The sequence below is a fragment of the Herpailurus yagouaroundi genome, unplaced genomic scaffold (genome assembly GCF_014898765.1).
Source record: "Herpailurus yagouaroundi ecotype Mexico unplaced genomic scaffold, PumYag 199, whole genome shotgun sequence".
NCBI lineage: Eukaryota > Metazoa > Chordata > Mammalia > Carnivora > Felidae > Herpailurus > Herpailurus yagouaroundi.
The window spans coordinates 4,875,605-4,892,596 of record NW_024412430.1 but is presented as its reverse complement, the minus strand read 5'-3'; positions in this window follow the sequence as shown (position 1 = coordinate 4,892,596).

Genomic DNA, 16,992 nt, shown 5'->3' with positions numbered 1-16,992 from the left:
CCTTCTTGTATTGATGTTCAAATATGCTGTCCTTTTTAAAAAAAAAAAATAGCTTTTGGGATTCCAGTCTTTGTTAAGGAAGTCCTCATCTTCCCACTGTGGGTGCCTTGGGTTTCGTTTTCATTTGCATTTGAGACTTTACTCTTTAGGCAACTTATACAACTGCCATACTATATTGATCTTATTGTAATGTCTCTAATGTTACCCCCCCTTTACTTTTCTTCCCCCCATACGTTCTTGGTTCTTCTTGAACATTTATTCTTCCATAATAATGTTAAGAATCACAGTAGTGTTTGTGGTAGACTAAATAATGTGTGCCCCTTGCCCCACCCAGTATGTCTACAACCTAATCCCTGGAACCAGTAAATGTTACTTTATTTGGCAAAACGGACCCTGCAGATTAAGTTAAAGATTTTGAGATGGGAGATGATCTCGAATTACCCTGTGGGTCTAATGTCATCACAACAATCCTTATGAGAGGGACACAGAGCAGTCAGAATGGTGAGAGAAGGTGAAGAGGTGACAGAGATCAGACCGGTGTGCTTTGAGGCTGGAGGAAGGGTGACAGGGCCACAGGAACATGAACAAAGCAAGGAAGGGATTCTCTTCAAAGCCACCTCATAGATCCAGTCCTGCCCACACCTTGATTTCAACCTCTGAGACTGATTTCGCACATCTAACCTCCGGAACTGTAAGAGGATCGTGTTGTCTTGTTTTAAGCCACTGAATGTGTGGTAATTTGTTATGGCAGTGATGGGAAACGAATACGGTGTCGCAATGGAAAGCAAATGAAATTTACGCATCAATTTGTGAAAACTGACATTTCTATGCCATTAGTTTTCCCATTCATGAACATAGTTTCCCTTTTCGTTTGTTCAGACTTGTTCTGTTTTCAAGAAAATTACATGTAATAAAAAAACTAAACATATAAAAACTAAAAACATCGATTCTCACGTGGGATTTGTTTCTTTCTTGCTAACCTTATTCTGAAATATTTTACATTTTGCCATTGTTGTGAATGAAACATTTTTCTGTTTCTACCTCCATTTAAAATAGTTGTATGTCCTACCAATTACCAAATTCTCTTATTGCCTTTCCTTGAGTCTCTTTGGTTTTGTTGTTGTTGTTATGTGTCTTTTTTTATTTGCATTTTTTAAGTGTCTATTTATTTTTGAGAGAGTGAGTGAGTGTGAGTGGGGAGGGGCGGCGAGAGAGGGAGACAGAGTATTGGAAGCGGGCTCTGTGCTGACAGCAGACAGCCAGGTGTGGGGCTTGAACTCACAAACCACGAGATGGTTACCTGAGCGGAAGTCAGACACTTAACAGACTGAACCACCCAGTCACCCACCCCTATTTGTATTTTTATTTTATGTATTTATTTTTTAAGGGATACCATTATATCAACCGCAAAGCCAAAGAGTTTTATTCCTATTCTCAAATATTAAGTCCGTTACTTAATTTTGTCATGTTAACAAGTTTGGGATCTCTTTGAAGTCAGTGTTTGGCCATGAGGATGATGGTGAACATCCCTGTGTGGTTTCTGTTCAGTTAAAATGGTTTTAGCCTTTTGCACTTTAGGATCCGGTCTGCCATCAGTTTGGTGAATAGCCTTTATTATTAAGTAATTCCTTTAATTCTCATGTTATTCATTAGGAATGGGCCACTTTACTAAATACATTTTAAGCACCTAAAGATATGATCATCAGGTTTTCCTCCTCAAAGGATTTATGTAATAGATTGTCTTGCTAGACTTCCTGACACTGAAATGCTCTTGATCTCATGGAAGAAATCATGGTCTGCTTTTTTTTTTTCTTTTTTTCTTTTTATACATGACTGAATTCCTACTTAATATTTTATTTAGATTTCTTGGCTCTATATTTGCCAACTTGCCTGTAATTTTCAATACCTTTATCAGCTGTGATTAAGTTTAGTTTGACTTTATAAAATGGATTAGGGGCTCTCCCTCCTTTTCTGTGGCTTACAGTCCTTTAAATAAAAGCAGTATTAAATAAAATAAAATAAAATAAAATAAAATAAAATAAAATAAAATAAAAGCAGTATTGTCGGTCCCTTAAAGGTAGGATAAAATTCAGCTAGAAATTCACATCTGGTTACTTTTCAAACATTTGAATGTCCCTCTTCTTTTCCGCCTAACTCTCAATGCCTAGGTTTTTCTGATGTCATTTAGTGCTTTTAATTCTAGATTGTGATTTGAATTATTCTTATCATATAAGTCTAGTTCAAGAGGCTGAATTAGACTTATCTATTTCTACTCAGAATCTTCCTACTTATTCACCATGTAAACATGCATAAAGATTCATGGGTTACCAGTCAGCCTTCTTTTTCGTCTTTTCCCAGATTGAAATTTACATTCTGATTTATTTGATGTTTGATTAGTCTTTCTCTGGGTATTTTCCTCAAATGGAGTACCTCACAGATGTACTGCTTTACTCTCTGAAATTGTATTTTCTTTTGCTCTCAAAGATTAATGAAATAATGCCTGGGTGTGGAATTTCTCTCTGCGATGTGTAATATTTCTCTGTTTTGTGGCTTCCAGTGTTGTGGTCGGATGTGGTGCCTATCAGATTCTTTCCCATTGAGGTAGCTTGCTCATTCTTTCTGGAAGCTTATCAGATCTCTTTATTTTTAGAATTCAAGACTTTAATTGGAAAAAGGCTAAATGAATGCCTTTTCTCACAGTACCCCATTTTCTTAATGACTAATGATGTTGAGCATCTTTCTGTGTCTGTATTGGTCATTTATCTATCTTCTTTGAAGATATGTTTATTTAGATGGTATGTCCATTTTTACCTGGGTTATTTGCCTTTTTATTGTGGCTGTTGATTTTAAAAAAAAGTTTTTTTTTGTTGCTTGATTGAATCTTTGACTTCCTAACATTTTCTGGGTAATGGTGATTATCAAAGGAATACATTCTTCAGGTTTCATCAGAAGTTAGAAAAAGTACTTTATGACATTAGTGAAGAATGGCAATCTGACATTTAGGGCTGAGTAAGAGTAAGAAGTTAATCCTCAGAGATCTAAATTACATTTCGAAGGGATTGCTCCGGAAGGTTTTTGTAGTATTGATTCTAAAGAAATCACAGTAGAAGTGAGTAGTCTAGTTAAGGATCTGTTACAATAATGTAGGTGAAAGGTGAAGGTGTTTGGACCATGATGATAATGGAGACTAGGATTGTAAGTGATCAGGTAGAATGAAGAGAATTTGCCACTGGATTGGATGTAGTAAGGAGAGAAAGAGAAGAGTCAAGGAAAACTCTAAGGTTTTTGTCCTGAGAAACTAGAGGAATGGAATAAGTTACTGAGTTCAAGATGACTGCAGGAGAAATAGTCTGAGGATGAAAATTAAGAGTCCTCTTTTCAACATGTTAAATGTGAAATTTCTTTTAGATATCTCAATGGGGATATTGAGTAAGAATTTAGGTCTCCTTGTTGAAATTCTGAGGGGAAGTATTGGCTGGAGAGAAAAATTGAGGACTCCTCGTCAGATAGATGGCATTTAAAATCATAATCCTTCAAGAAAATGTAGTATATATACAATGGAATATTATTCAGCCTTACCAAAAAAAAAAAGGCAATCCTGTCATTTGAGACAATGTGGATGATTCTAGAGGACATTATGTTAAGTGAAATAAGCCAGACAGAGAAAGATAAATATTACATGATATTACTTATATGTGGAAGAAAGCAAAAAGGAAGGAAGGAAGGAAGGAAGGAAGGAAGGAAGGAAGGAAGATGGGTGGAAGGAAGGAAGGAAAGAAAGAAAAAAAGAAAAAAATCAAACTCATAAAAACAGGAAGGAGAAAAGTAGTTGCCAGGGTTGAGGGGCATGAAGGAGCTAGGAAGAGGTTCCTGAAAGGATGGAAACTTCTAGTTATAAGATGGATATGATCTAAGGATCTAATGGGTGGACATGGTGACTGTAGCTGATAACACTGTATTATTTAATTGAAATTTCAAATGTGTTAAGAGAGCAGAACTTAAGCGTTCTCACCAAAATAAATAAATAAATAAAGGAAAGTAAATATGGATGGCAGGTGTGTGAATTAACTCTATGGGGTAAATCCTTTCACAACGTATACATAGGTGTACGCCTCCAATATCTAAACATCTTACAATTCCGTCAACTATACCTCAGCGAAAGCAGGGGGAAAGGTCTTGGTCCTACGGAATGAGTGTTGCATAGAGGGAAAGAGGTCTAGAGGTAGGAAAATGAGGGTCAAAAAGCAAGGAGGCCCAGAGGATGTGGGTGAGACAGGAGGAGAGCAAAGACAGAGTGATGAACTGATGCCAGAGAAAATGGTGCCACAGGAAGGAGGGAAGGATCCGCTGGGTCAAAGCCAGCTGGAGGCGGAGGAACTTGAGTTGGAGAACGAACTTTGGGTTTGACAATGGGGAAGTCACTGGTAGAGGTGACAATAACTGTCGGGCTCCCTTGGTGACACTGACAGCCTGATGGGAGTAGGTTCAAGACACAAGTGAATAAAGGATATTGAAAAAGTTCTATTATTATTATCCGCATGTCAAACAAAAATTTTGAGTTCTATTTCTTACTACCAGAACCTAGTCATACTCTGGTGGGTAACCTCTGCCAATTTCAGTTAACATTGGTGATTCAGAAGGACTTGCATAAATCAGCTATTTGAAGATGCCACGAGCACACTTTGCGGAACTAAGTACAAGACATACTGTGCCCTCTGGGACTTCTTTTGGAATCTTTGCATGGAAAAGTGAGCAGTTTTACCATAAAGGGCAGCAGAGAAATGAGGCTGTGATAGAAAGAAGTGAATGGAGACTCTTCCTCTTAAAGATGGGGAATTTCACAGCCATGCAGTAGAGAGACAACACTGGATGGGGAGAGAGGCTGGAACAATGCCTTCGTGTAGATTAAAAAGTGTCTCGGGGCGCCTGGGTGGCGCAGTCGGTTAAGCGTCCGACTTCAGCCAGGTCACGATCTCACAGTCCATGAGTTCAAGCCCCGCGTCGGGCTCTGGGCTGATGGCTCAGAGCCTGGAGCCTGTTTCCGATTCTGTGTCTCCCTCTCTCTCTGCCCCTCACCCGTTCATGCTCTGTCTCTCTCTGTCCCAAAAAATAAATAAATGTTGAAAAAAAAATTAAAAAAAAAAAAAATAAAAAGTGTCTCATCACAAATGGCAGCAGTGACCTCAGCTGGGAAGCAATGGTTCAGCCACAGTAAGCAGAAGAAAGAAAGCAAGTATGTGTAGAGAGGCAGGGGTCTCGGGGTCGTGAGTTGAAGCGTCGCGTTGGGTATAGAGATTGCTTAAAAACAAAATCTTAAAAAATAATTTTTTTAAAAAAACGACAGAAAGAAAAAAAGGAGTTTTTTCACATCTTCTTTTAGAAGCAAGCGTAGACCGTATACATCAGAGTAATGCTGCTGTAACAGAGATAAACACAAAGGGACAAACAAGGACTCAGACGCAATAAAAGAACATTTCTCATTCATTAACCGCCCAAGATGGGGTCTCTGGTTGTCAGGGGGAGTTTTGTTTCCACACAGCCTTGTAGGATTCCATCAGATGACAGCTCTGCCATTTTCAAAATGTTATCTCGAGAGCCACCCTGGTGACGTGGAGTGCCGCCATTTTGGTGAGCCCCAGAGGGAAAGAAGATGGAGGACCGCGCCTGGGGAAGTGGCCCACCTTGCTTCTCCTCACGCCTACTGCTGGAACTCAGTCACGTGACACACCTCACCGCCAGGGTGTCTGGGAAATGTCATCCAGCTGTGTGCCCAGCAAGAAAAGGAAACCGAGTTTTTTGACAAGCCAGCAGACTCTGTCACGCCAACCACTGAAAGAGACACCTACCAAGGCTTTCCTTGAGCATCTCTTTAGGGGCCTCTAATAGTTGCAATTATGACAGTGTTTCGAAAACATGGGAAAGTGCTTGCGATTCAGTCATACGTATTTGGCGAATACCTAAAACGTGCAATATGCCGTGCTAAGTGCTTTATATCCATTATCTCATTTAACCCTCTCCTAAACCCCAAGACAAGGGAGCATATTGACCCTAGTTGGTGCAGGAGGAAACTCAAAGTCACAGAGTGGCAGGAGTCGGATGTAGAACTTGGTCAGCCAACTTCAAAGCCCACGTGTGACCTCTTTGCTGCGCTCAGAAAATAATCGCGTGCTAGAATCACCAGCCACTTAAAAAGGAGGCACATGAAAAGACCCCGAGGAGCACACGAAGTGCATCATCGTCATCCTGTCTGGGTGGTGCAGTTTTTATTTTCCTCTATTTTCCAAAACTGTTTAAAGAAGCTTTTTCCCGGTTCAAACCTTTTTCACTGAGATGACGTTTCTCTTTAAATGAAAGGCGACTAGTATTTACCGATTACCCAGGTGTGTGTATAAAGACAAGTAAGAAAAGCTTCTTTCTCAATAACAGTGGGAATGATACTCTGCTTTTCCTGGAACTCGCTTTCGTGTAACCTCTCTGGGGCTTGTCTGCGGTTATGGAATAAGAAAACCCTTCCAGTTGCCTTCTTTGGAACGGGCGTGGCTTATCTTGTTCTCCACCTCAGTGAGTAACTTACAGCAAAGGGCATTGTACTTGCTCAGAAAGGGATCCACGTGGGACTCATACCATTAATCTCTCCCTGCCACCATCGCTCTGCAGTCTCTTGATAGGATGTAATATTTCTAACTTTCTTTTCCGTTGCTCTTGTTCTTCTTAAAACTGACAACGAATTTGGTCTCAAGTGAGTTTTATTTTGAGCAATCTCAAGCGTACAGAAACTGCAGGAACGGCGGGAAGAATTTTCTTCCCTTGAGCCATTGGATCGTAAGTTGATGACGTGATACACTATTCGTCCCTGGATACAACCAAGAATATTTCCTGAAAACAAGGACATCCTTTTACAAAAGCAAAATACCCTCATTGAAATCTTTAAGTTAGAATTTTTTTTTTTTTTTTGAGAGAGAGAGAGAGAGAGAGAGAGAGAGAGAGAGAGAGAGAGAGACAGGCGGACAGAGTGTGAGAGGGAGAGGGGCAGAGAGAGACGGAGACACAGAATCCGAAGCAGGCTCCAGGCTCCGGGCTGTCAGCACAGAGCCTGACGCGGGGCTCTAACTCTCGAGCTGTGAGATCATGACCTGAGGCAAAGTCGGACGCTTAACTGACTGAGCCACCCAGGTGCCCCCAGACACATTTTCATCTCTACTTAGTCTTATGGCTATCTACATATGTTGAAAACTATAAGCTACTCCCAATGCATCCAATTCCTATCCAATACCACAGTGTTCCAGTTTTCTCCTTTTCCGCATTTGTAACTCCTGGCTTCAACAGTCAGAAATTTGGCTGCCCAAATCCCCATGTCATTTGCTCTGTCTCCCAGTGTGTAACCAGTATGTCTGGTCGTAGCCACTGCCCCTGTGCCTCTGGGTCCGCCCTCCTCCCCCTGCCCTTGCCCTGACTTGTCCACATCACCATGTGAAAGCCATTTTCACCCCCCTTACACTCTGCGCCTCCTTCCTGCGTGGGCGCCTTCCTCATCCCCCTGGGGTTGCCCTCCATGCCCCCTGGGGTGCGGCTGTGACTCCCCACACAAGTCGCCCCTGCTGTGGCAATGCCTCCCTCAGCCAGTTGGCTCCCCAAGTCCCCAGGGCAGGTGCAGTCACCCTCCTCAGTCCACTCAGCCCGACCCCCACCCCCCGCCGTCGATGCCGAGCTCCCCTTTTTGGTGTGTGCCCCAAAGAGGAACAGAATTTGCAGAATTTGCCACCCTCAAATATGCCTCTTTGGCCTTAAGATTATTTCAGGGTGGTTAGGGGGGCCTGGGTGGCTCAGTCAGTTAAGCGTCCGACTTCAGCTCTGGTCATGATCTCACAGTCTGTGAGTTCAAGCCCTGCGTCGGGCTCTAGGCTGACAGCTCGGAGCCTGGAGCCTGCTTCGGATTCTGCGACTCCTTCTCTCTCTCTGCCCTTCTGCCTCTCATGCTCTGTCTCTCTCTCTCTCTCTCAAAAATAAATAAACATTAAAAAGACATTTTAAAAAAAGGATTATTTTAGGCTAGTTATTGTTAAGAAGGAGCAGACACAGGAGAAGCCCTGAAAAGCGAATAGCAGTTACCTTTCCTGAGACATTTATATTAATAAGGGAAATCTCCATTTGTAAGGGTGTCCCCTGTACCAGGGAGAAGAGGACCACCAAAGCTCTAGAAACTCATCAGTGGAGAAGGTGCTTAAATCTGCACAACAACCTTATCCTTGGTTTCCGCCCCTCCACACAGTGGAATCAGGTGCAGGACCCTTACAGCCCTGAATCACCACCATGAGAAACCCTGAGTCCACCCTCAAGGTCCTGTGCTTTTGATCGAGTTTATGTCGGAGACCATCTCCGGGCCCAGAGTTGAGGTCTGAGTGACAAGAGCCTCAATGGATCGGGTATCAGACCAGAGGTCAGGAGGCAGCCATCTCGTCCTGGCCCTGAACTCTCCTGGGGGTGCAAAGTCTATCATTCCTCCTGGAGTCTTTTATAGAAACAGGGGGAGAAGCCAACAGAATGGTCAATAAATAAAATGTCAGAAAAGAGTACTTTTCTCTGTTTACAGAGAGAGAGCTGCTGCGAAGATAAAGTGAAATAAGGCATTTTGAAATGTTTTGAAAACTACAAAAACCTAGGCAAATAGGGTGTTTTTATAAGGGAAAGATTTGTCATGAAACATCAATGTAATGCAGGTGTTTGGTAGGACCATCCTATTTTCCTTATGGCTCGCAAGAGCGATGTGACTGAAATATGTCCCAATGCACGGAGCTGAAAGTGTGTGCCGGGGAAATAAAATATGGGACACGTAGGTGGGGGGGGGGGGCAGCACGCGCGGAATCTTGCTGCAACCAGAACTCTGGAAGCTTATGGGAGGAGCATTGAAGAATTTCCAGTATAATTCAATTTGCATATTTACTGGCCATTCTACTATAAACTTTAACAGCCGGATTCTTCCTTCAGTGACACCCCATCCCCAAATTTACTTCTCTTTATTTATCTCCTCTGTGGAAATTTCCTTTGTGTATCATTACCATTGTCGCAGCTTCTAGAACTTCCTTTTTCGTTACTATTTACTGTCCAGATCTGTGCAGTACCTAACTGACCTATCTCTTATTTCAACCAAAGAAGCCAACTAAGTAGGATCTCGGGATCTGAGAACTCCTTGATTCTCCAGGCTTCCATTGATGCAAAAGAAGGACTTCAAGTTTTCCCATTATCTTATGAGATCCCCCGTTGGCATTTTATTTATTTATTTATTTTTTAATTTTTTTTTTCACGTTTTATTTATTTTTGGGACAGAGAGAGACAGAGCATGAACGGGGGAGGAGCAGAGAGAGAGGGAGACACAGAATCGGAAACAGGCTCCAGGCTCTGAGCCATCAGCCCAGAGCCCGACGCGGGGCTCGAACTCACGGACCGCGAGATCGCGACCTGGCTGAAGTCGGACGCTTAACCGACTGCGCCACCCAGGCGCCCCCCCCCGTTGGCATTTTAAATAGAGTCTGCTACATATTGGAATTACTTTTCACTTACTCTTGGATGCCAGAGCAATGAAATAATAAGTCCCACTAAACCCAAAAAGGACCCCGAGGCCGCCAGCCCTATGTGGACGACATATACAGATGGGATTCTAATGTTGCTGTATGTGAGAAAGACTTCGGTTACATTTTGAAAACATTCCAGAAAAACCACAGAAAGAAATTCAACACCTTTCAAAAGAAGAAAGGAGGTCAAAGGCTGGGGAAAGCAAAGTTAAGAAATCCCCATGCTAAAGAAAGCAAAAGGCAGCATGAATATTGCAAGGAAGTGGTCAGTTCTAGTAGACGGTGGGGTAATGAGGTTGAGAGGAGGTGGAAATGACTGACTCATGGCTCCCTCTTCCATTTGGCTCTCTGCTGTTGAGGGCCTTTGCAAAGTCGTAGTTGCGACAGCAAGGGGGTTCTTAGCTCCGTGGTACCTGGGTGATGCTCTGCAGGTAACTGAGCTGGGCCAATGAGCGGGATAAGGACCAGGCTCCCTCCAGGGTGACCCACAGGGAGTGTATGTGGGTGGGTGTGGCATTGGTTTCAACTGGATTGGGTGACATTTGAAGACGAAGTTACCCTGATGTATTTCTTCATTCCCCCATTCATTCCTTTAGGAAATAACTATTATTGAAAAAAAATTTTTGTAACATGTATTTATTTTTGAGAGACAGAGAGAGACAGAGCACGAGTCGGGGAGGGGCAGAGAGAGAGAGAGAGAGTCATAGAATCTCAAAGAGGCTCCAGGCTCTGAGCTATCAGCACAGAGTCCTATGTGGGGCTCGAACCCATGAACTATGAGATCATGACCTGAGCTGAAGTCGCATGCGTAACAGACAGAGCCACCCAGGCGCCCCAGGAACCAATTATTGCCTGCATAGGGTTGGCAGATGGTTTAAACCAAAATACCAGACACACTTAATAAAAAATGTGTAGGCCAAATAAAAAAAAGTTACCCTCAAATTCCAATGATATGGAAAACTTACTGATTAATTTACTCCTGACAACAGCCATCATGTCAGTCCTAATTGGATGGGTGAGATCTCATCTTATATCAACGCTTTGGTATGGCCATCTCACTAGAGATAGTGGCTTGAACGTACATGTTTATCTTGATTCTCTCTAAAGACCCCACAAAAATGCCAGTGAATGACTTAAAGCACAAACTCAGAAAGACTAAGAGAGCAGAGGAAACAACAGGGGGAAATGGAAGGTGGGAAGCCAGAGGGTAAGTGGGAATGAACTAACCAACTCAAAGAAGCTAAACCCTAAGTTGCCAGTGGTGGGAAGGGGGTTATCCATCCAGTTTGTGCCACGGGCTCCCAGAAATGCTTAGGAATGGGTGACGCCAGATATCCCTAAAATGGCGGTCAATGGAAACATGGGGTGAGAGTCTTTTAAGAAGCAGTTAGACTCTCGGCTTTCTTCTCAAAGCCTTTTAGCACAAGACCCGTCCATCTCCCAGCTTTGCACGTGACGGGAAGGTTAGTCTCCAGAGCAACACTGCCCAGCACGGTAGCCGTGAGGTGTATGTGGTTTCTGAGCACTCGCACTGGGCTTCTGGTAAATTGAGATGTGCTGTAAGTGTGAAACACACAGTAGATTTGACATCTGAGTTAAAAAAAAAAAAAAAAAAAGAATGTAAAATACCTCTCGATTTTTTTTTTCAAATGTAGAGGATATTTAGAAACAATCATGCTTTTAATATATTAGGTGAAGTAAAACATCTTATTAAAATTCATTTCTCCTCTTAATTTTTCTTTTTTTAACAGGATCGAGAGGAAATTTAAAATTACTTTCATGGCTCCCATGATATTTCTTTTTTCTTTTTTTTAAGTTTATTTATTTTTGAGAGAGAGAAAGCGTGAGCAGGGGAGGGGCAGAGAGAGAGAGAGAGAAAGAGAGAGAGAATCTCAAGCAGGCTCTGTGCTGCCAGCTCAGCGCCCCGACAAGGGGCTCAAACTCAGGAACTGCTAGATCATGACCAGAACCTAAGTCAAGAGTCAGATGCTTACCGACTGAGCCACCCAAGGCGCCCCAAATGTGTTGCTCTTAAAATGACGATTTATGTTGTGGCTCATTTTTAATGCCCTCCTTGTGCACAGAAGTAATAACGTGCCGTAAGAATAACACTAAATGTGCGAGAAGGATGTGCGCATGTCTGTGCTTGTTTCACTCGGCAGAAAGCTAAAACACCGGGCCGTGTGTCTCAAAGTGCCCACCTGGCGATTCTCTGAGCACCCAGCAGGTGCCACTCGCGGAATCAGGTGCCTAAGCACAGAGACGCCATCCCGTCCTTGCTGTCCACAGAGGTACGGTCTAAGGGAGAAGTCAGACAAGAGGGGAAACGCTTTATTGTGCAGGGAGAGAGAGCAGGACAGAGTCCGCCCCGGGGAGGGAGAGGGGGAGGACCCTACACCAAACAGGCTGGGGGAGGGGCGAGAGGAAACATTTGCAGAGAGAGGGCCAGCTGGGTGCCAGCGGAAGGAAGGGCACTCCCGGCAGAGAGCGCGGGAAAGGGGTCACAGGCAGGAAACTGAGCCTACCTTGAGTTGGCTGCATGGAGGCTGTGAAGGAGAAAGCGTCCAGGAGTGAGGATGGAGGGGCCCTGGGCCTGGTCTGTCATGCCAAGCGAGTAGAATGATCTACAGGAGTCGGGGCATCAGTGAGATGCTCGGGCGACTTCACCGGAACAGGGAGCCCCTTTGAGGGTCTCCATATGCTCTTCCCGAGTGGCTGGATGCTTCCCCTTCCCCATCTATCAGTTTATAGAGGGGATGAAAACAACTGCTACTCCTGCCTTTTTTGAAAGGAAAATATCCGGGCCCGTGGAACCAGGGGCGGGGGAATGGGGCAGGTAGGTGCCGGGTCACAGTGTAAAGTGTGCTTTTTGTGCTTTAAGTGCTCCCTCGCCCCCATCCCCCGACAGCCCACCGAGACTGATGCCCATTTTTTGGACCCGTTAGCAGTCAGGACCCCGGGGCCCCTCACCGAGGAGCTGAGCTGCTGGCCTTCTTCCTCCTGAGACCCATTCTGTCCGGGTCCAACCTCCAGTGAAAAGCCAGTGGATCAGACGCTCTGATCCTGACTAATGCAGAATTCTTCCCCAGTTTTATAACCTCTTAAACTCGATACATGAGAAAGGTTTCTAGACAGTGCTAAGAAGGGCTCTAAGGGGAGCATCAGGCACCTCGCAGAGTGACAGGGACGAGGTGTGCTGGCAAAAGTCTTCACGGCGCCCCTAAGTCATCACACAGATCCCGGGGATCCGGAAAGCCGTGTCAAAGCAAACGAAGCGAGCTGTTTTAGGTAGCTGAGAAGGGGCGCGAGGCAAGCCTTAAAACCATCTGCAGACCGCACAGTAGGACTTCCTGCCACGATATGGCAAAAAAATGGGGGCGGTTGTTAGAATAAAACTTAACTTACAAAAACAGGTGATGGGGGGGTAAAATATGGCCATGAGCCACAGCTTGCCAACACTGGTTATAGAGGTGGAAAAAAAACACCATGGTCTTTGGAGATACACAGACTTAAACTCCCATCCTAGCTCTAAGAACTGCTAGATATATGGTCTTATGAAGGTTCGTTAACCTTGCGGTCCTCATTTCTTTTGAATGTGAAATGGACTGGTAATTCCCACCTCTAGTACAGTGACCAGGCCAAGAGGAGATTCTAAATACAAAGACCTTAACGCGGCGCTCAGCAAATGGAGGCGCGCAACAAATTTTAGACCCTCTTCTCTCCTTTGACTTTTCCTTGAGCCGGTACTGTTTCACACCTGGGGTACGAATAAATATTTTTTGATCCTTTGATTGACTGGGTGACCAAATGGCAGATCCCAGCAAGGTAGGGTATGAGCCAGGATAACTCTGGGGCCCCATGTTTGTCAGAGGGCTGGGACGGGGTAGACTTTGGATCCTACAGGACGTTTGGAAGTCACTGAAGGAATTTGCAGATTCTCGTTTCAGGCAAGCCATCTTGGTTGCAAGCAAAATAAATTGGTTAATTGAAGCAAAAAGGGAATTTACTGGAAGGATACGGTGTGGCTCACAAAATGCAAGAGGAGCTGGAGAATTCGATTTGGGAGGGATGAGGTAGCTAAATAAAGCCTTAGATGCACAAAATTCACATCAGACTTACCCCAGTTGCCAGAAGATTATTTCTTTTATATGGAGTATGTATTTTATACGATATTTAGCTTACATTCCAAGTCCCGTGGAGAATGTGGATGGGGTGAGTGTGGTCATATGCACCTGACCCTTCACTGAGAGCTGGAAAAAGGAAGGGTCTCGGGCAAGGATCCTTCAGGGCCACATTGACTTCCTTAGTGGGAAAGCCAGCACCTGGCTGAGTAACGTGGCCACAGCAAACACTGATGAAGAGAAGGTTCTGAGACTTAACAAAAGGCATCAAGATTACCGGGCCAAAATACTCCTTATCCATCTACTAATGGTTTCTCACCCTTGCACGACCGACATTTTGGACAATATAACTCTTTGTTGTGGGGAGCTGTCTTGTGCATTGTAGAAAGGTTGGCAGAATCCTGGTCTCTCCCAAGTAGACACCAATAGCGGTGCTCCCTCCCCTTCCAAAACAGAACTACCCAGGTTGAGCTCTGGAGGGCTGGCTCGTATCCCAGGGGTCCCCGGAATACCCAGTATGCCTGGTTTGGTCCTATGTAATCACCTCCTCAAGGACTTGGTTGGCCTGGAGGACAGATTCGATTCAGTACTTGAGATCCGCTCTGCTTCCTGAGTGGATCCAACATTATCGACCTTACAGCGGAATGTTTGAACACCTTTTAATATGACAATTTCTGAACATCCTCAGGTTCAGGTAAGGCTTGCCTTTCCAGTAGCCTAGACACTCAAGGGCGAATATGCAAATGAATAAATGAATGAATGAATGAATGACGCTGGGCTTCTGGGCAATAGCTTCCCCTTTAAAACAATAATCATCACTACCGGTACTGCCATTTGTTACTAAGCTCTGTGTGCCCTGGGCTGTAAGGTCGTTGCATATATTTTCTCACTGGTTCCTCCCCCAAAGCCAATGGAGTAGGTGACAGTCCAATGGATCTTTGCAGATGAAGAAACTGAGCTTCAGAGAAGGGCAGACGCGGGATTTGAACCAAGGTCCAACCAACCGCAGAGCTTCTGACTGCAAGCGATGGGGGCTTCCCAGCCTGGACCGGCCTAGCTCCAGGCCCCGGCGAAAGGGAGGAAGGGAAGTGAGCTCCCTCCATCCGAGGCCAAACTCGCCCACTCGGATCTCCCTGCCGGCAGCTTTTTAAGCAGGACTCTGCTTTTTGAACCCGATTTTGATCCGGCTTTGGAATTGCAGCTGCCTCTTGAGGAAACCATCCCACTCTCCATCTGGTGGATTAATTTGCTTTTCATCTCCTCCCTCTCTTGGCCTGTGGGTCAGCAGGCTACTTGATAGCACCTTGGCCAGAGAATCAATGGATAAGGAAAGGAAAAGGAGGAAAACTTAGCTCCACTCTTGTTACCTGAGGCAGCAGCTGAAACCAATGCCCACAAAGGGGGTTTTGTATTTCCCATGAATTTAAAATGTCCCCGTCACTCATGCCACCGAATGTCCTGAGCTGGTGATCCAAGAGAGAATGCAATCATTGTGCAAGCGAGATAATTTATAAGGAAATACTTCACGGCGCAGTTAGCAGTAGAAAATCAACCTCAAAGAGCTAACTACTCGGCTGGGGTTTTTTTGTTGTTGTGGTTGTTGGCCTTGCCTTAGTCGTGGGTGGTGGGGGAAGGACAGAGCTGCAGAAACGTCCAGGACTTTCAGGAGGTTCCAGTCACATCTCCCCCAATTTCTCCGGGTCTCCGTCACATCCCCCACTCCCTCTGTGGGTCCGAGTCGTGTGGCCCTTCTGTCCGTGAGCCCGAGTCCCATGCCCACCTTCTCTGTGCCGCTTCCTCACCCCCTACTCTGGCTCGTCCTTTCTGTGTGCCGTTTCCAGTTCTGGTCAGGGAACAGAGGAGCTCGGTTTTAAAACTGAGATGTCTGAATGTTAGAACAGTACTGATCAACGATAAGCCGCAAGTTGGCCTTGACAAGGTTGGCCATTGGGTTTCATCATGGAGCTTTAGAGGAGAAGGAAGCCATTCCCATCCAGGGAGTAACAGGTGTCTTTTCAAAACTTCTTTCTTTTCTTTTTTTTCTCTCTCTTGTCTTTTTCCTTCTTCTTCTTCTTCTTCTTCTTCTTCTTCTTCTTCTTGTTTCTTCTTTTTCTTCTTCTTTTTCTCCTATACCCTCCCTCACAGGACGGGGAGGGCCACTGTTGTGTAAGAAAATACTGTCTCTGTTTGGAACCTAGTGGTGCAGTGAAGCTTTGCTCCCCAACTGAGGGGCAATTCTGTTTTATTTCTGAGGTTGAAAGTGAAAGAAGAAGTTTCCTAATTCTGACTTAATTTCTTTTCTCAAATTATTATTCTTAGGAACTGTCAAAGAGAATGTCAGAATAACATTTCTACCCCCTTCTCTCCTCCTCTTGGGCTTAAACGCAAGAGTTGTAGGCTCTTCCTTCCGGCTGGGCCTGCCAGGTGCCTATCTAATTTTTGATGAGGAAATTCCTCAACCCAAAGTCGGGAGAAGAGTATGGAGAACGCTTCTGCCCTCTGGGCAAATTCAAAACGAGCAAAAGCAAGGAAATAATGGAATTAAATAGCACATGTGGAAGAAAACAAGACTCTCACTTTTGAATTCTCAATAACAAGGACATCTCACTTACATATTGACGTGTAAATTAACAAGACTTTCATCTTTTACGGGGGCTCTGCCTCTGGCCCAGCCCCTGCCGTCTGCTTTGGGGGTCTCTTCCTTGGGATTCAGGAATATACAAAGGCCATTGGTGGAAGGCAGAGGAAACTTGAAATTTCAGCAAAGCCTCCTAAATAGGTTTTCAGGAAAGCCAGCGGGCCGTGGGTCGTGAACATCCTGGTGTTCACTTAACCCGGCCAGGGAGGGAAGTCAGTGTCAAGCTAGGGAGATAGAATCTTCAGTGGTCTAGCCCAGAGCTTCTCAAAGTTTAATACACCAACAGACCACCTGGGGATCTTGTGTAGATGCAGATTTTCACGAAGCTGGAGGGTGGGGCAGCTGAGAACCTGCATTGCTCACAAGCTCCTGGACCCAGGCTCCTAGGCACAGGCTACAGCCTACGCCCACAAGGCTCTGAGCTTAGAAGGACCTGGGCTTGGTTTGATGCTTCACTGTGACCTTGAAATTCTTAACAACTTTAAACTTGAACCTGGGTTTTCTAAGTCAGGTGGTACATATAGCCTGCATGTGCAAGGAAGTAGGAAGGTGCATGTTCCCCGTCTCTTGCTGCCGTTTTCGCAAGCGTAGGAGGATGATGGAGGTGGTCATGAGTACAAAACTCTGGTGGGAATTCTGCAACGTCTCTAAGCAAGTTCAGGGT